Source organism: Suricata suricatta, chromosome 16 (assembly GCF_006229205.1).
Source record: "Suricata suricatta isolate VVHF042 chromosome 16, meerkat_22Aug2017_6uvM2_HiC, whole genome shotgun sequence".
Lineage (NCBI taxonomy): Eukaryota > Metazoa > Chordata > Mammalia > Carnivora > Herpestidae > Suricata > Suricata suricatta.
This window is the reverse complement of record NC_043715.1, coordinates 46,219,423-46,223,008: the sequence shown is the minus strand read 5'-3', so window position 1 is coordinate 46,223,008 and position 3,586 is coordinate 46,219,423.

Below are 3,586 nucleotides of genomic sequence, written 5' to 3'. Positions count from 1 at the left end.
AGAACATTATACAGAGACACACAGAAAGAGAGACCAAGAAGGACTGAGACAGGGAAGGGGGCAGAAGAAGATCCAGATAGAAAGAACCAAGGGTGGGGCACCTGGGTGGCTCAGTCGGTTGAGCGTCCGGCTTCAGCTCAAGTCATGATTTCACAGTTCGTGGGTTTGAGCCCCGCGTGGGACTCTGTGCTGACAGCTCAGAGCCTGGAGTCTGCTTCTGATTCTGTGTCTCCCTCTCTCTCTGACCCTCCCCTGCTCACACTGTCTCCCTCTGTATCTCAAAATATTAATAAAAAACATTAAAAAATTAAAAGAAATGAAAAGAATCAGGAGTTCCCTCAGGGACTCACTGCACAGAGGCCACCCACTGGGTGAAGTGCCAGTAACTGAGAGCCAGTGCCCAGCCCACCGTGAGCTCTAAAACGTTGGTCAAATGAACAAACAGAGAGCCAGAGAGGGCCTCAGAGACCCCAAGAACCCTTGGAGGAGGTGACACGGGAGTCTTAGTGACAGGGAGATGAAGCGGATGACCGCTCTCTTGAGAGCCACCCTCCTCCTCTGTGGCCCGCACCTGACCCTTTACCTGCTGAGCTTCCAGGACATCGGAGGCAGGATCTGCTCCAGGCATGTGCCCTGCGGCTCTGGCTGTGCCTGGGTGCTGGGGAATGCTCTTAAGTCACCTCTGTCCATGGCTCATGCCCCATCCACACTCAGTTTCCCTAATGGCTTTTAATCCCTTCCACTTTCATACCTTACCTTGGGAGCGGCCCAGGCTTGCAGCCAGCTGGAGTGATTATTATAAATTTTGAAATACTTTCAGAAGTGCAGAGATGTTGCAAAGGGTACAGAGATTTTGCTTGCCCTTCACCTAGCTTCCGCTCACAAGACCGTCTTGCAAGATAGTGATACAATGAACAAAACTAAGAAATTAACAGGGGCACTTGTGTGGCTCAGTTGGTTAAGCAACTGACTTTGGCCCAGGTCATGATCTCACAGTTCATGGGTTTGAGCCCCGCATCGGGCTCTGTGCTGACAGCTCAGAGCCTGGAGGCTGTTTCAGATTCTGTTTCTCTCTCTCTCTGCCCCTTCCCGACTCATGCTGTTTTCTTTCTCTCAAAAATAAATAAACATTAGAAAATTAAAATTAAAAAGAAATTGGCATTGGAACAACACTACTGGCTACAGACTGTTTCAATTTATCACTTTTTCCATGAATGTCCTTCTCCTATTCCGTGATGTTATCTAGAATCTCAGACTGTATTTAGTTTTTGTGTCTTCTGAGACTCCTCCAATCTATGATTATTTATAAATTCCCCATTGTATATTCTTAGAATGCAGATTTTTTGATGTTTATTTATTTATTTAAATAATCTCTGGACTCAACATGGGGCTCAAACTCATGACCCTGAGATCAAGAGTCACATGCTACTGCCCTCCCCTCGCTCCCCATCGACCGAGCCAGACAGGCGCTCCCTTAGAATGCAGCTTTTTGAAAATTTTGTTCCACATGGTTTTACCAGAGGACTTGAGCCAACCACCTGCCTGTCTCGTAACCAGATCCCCCCATTTTCTGATTCCTTTGGAAATCAGAGCTGTGTCCTTTGGGAGTCCCTCATCTTCACTCCCTGACACACAGCATACTGGATGGTGTTAAGTCAATTCCTCAGGCTCTCATGCCCTTGAGACTTTAAAAAACTACCGGTACCGGTCAGTTAATTTGTAGAATGTGCCTCCCATTCTTTCAGGAAGAGCTGGGGGAGATGCTGAGCATCAAACCTGCAAAGTCATGAGCTGCAGAGATTGGAGATGAAGGGAGGACAGAGGGGTGAAGAATAGGACTGAAAGTTTCTCCAGGAGAAGTTTTTGCACCCGCCTGGCGTGGGCACTGACCAGCAACCTTGGCTGTGCTAGAACTGACTGGGTGGTTGTGAGCACCAGAGCTGCTGAGTGAATAAACGAATGAACCAAGTTTCCTGCCATATGCTCTCTAGGCACTTCTAGCTTGGAGGTCACGGAATGGGGAGAGTTTGGGAAGAGCTGTCCTGGCACAAGCGTCCCCATCCCGTGGTGGAAGGGAACCCCTCACCGACACCAAGCTCCTGTGCGCTGTCAAGGAGACTTCTTTTTCCAGCACCTGGACAGCTCCATTCAGCGTTGACAACCCCAGTGGGCTGCCGTGCGCAGGCGCCATACTGGATGTTGTGTGTCGGGGTGTGAGGATGGGGACTCCCAAAGGATCCACTCTGGATTTTCAAAGGAGTCAGAGATGGGGAGGATTTGGATCTGAGATAAACCTCTTCTAATACCATGTGAGACAAGATTTAGAAAAAAATCCGCATTCTAATAATATACAATGGTGAAAAGATAGTCTCTTCAATAAATGATGCTGGACCAACTGGACAGCTACATGCAAAAGCATGAAACTGATGGCTGTCTTACACCAGGCACAAAATAAACTCAGAATGGACTGTAGACCTAATAATGAGGCCAGAAACCATAAAACTCGTAGAAGAAAACATAGGCAGTAATCTCTTTGATATTTGCCTTAGTAACATTTTTCTGGATATATCTCCTCAGACAAGGGGGAAAAAAGCAAAAATAAACTATTAAGACTCCCAAAATAAAAAGCTTTAGCAGAGTGAAACAAAACAGCAACAAAACAAAAAGGCATCTGGGAAAAGACACTTGTAAATGGTATACTTGTAAGGGGGTAATATCCAAAATGTATAAAGTACTTATACAACTGAACACCAAAAAAAAGCAAGCCATCTGGTAAAAAAAAAAAAAGGGCAGAGGACCTGAATAGACATTTTCCCGAAGAAGATGTGCAGATGGCTAATAGACACCTGAGAAGACACATCACTCATCATCAGGGAAATGCAAATCAATACCACAATGAAGGGAGCCTGGCTGGCTCAGTCACAAGAACGTATGACTCTTGATGGAGGGATTGTGAGTTCGAGCCCCATGCTGGGTGTAGAGATTACTTAAAATTAATAGAATTAAAAAAAACAGTGAGATATCACTTTACACCTGTTAGGATGGCTAGTATCAAAAAGACAAGTAATAACAAGTGTTGGGGAGGATGTGGAGAAAAAGGAACCCTTGTGCACTGTTGATGGGAATGAAACTTGGTGCAACCACTGTGGAAAAACGAATGGAGGTTTCTCAAAAGATTAAAAACAGACTTACCATATGATCCAGGACTGGCTGTTTGCCCACAGAAAATGAGAGCATTAATTTGAAAAGGTATATGCAACCTACATTTATTGCAGCTTTATTTGCAATAGCCAACATTTGGAAGGAGCCCAAGTGTCTGTCAGTTGGTGAATGGATACAGAGGTTGTGGTGTATACGCACACATACAGTGAGATATGTCTGGGCCATAAAAAAGAACAGGGTCTTGCCGTTTGTGAAAACATGAATGGACCCAGAGGTATTATGCTAACTGCAGTAAGTCAGACAGAAAGACAAATACCATATGACCTCATTTAATGTGGAATCTAAAACACGTAACAGACAAAAAGGCAGAAACCGACCCGTAGGTCCAGAGAACAACCTGATGGTTGCCAGAACAGAGGGGGTG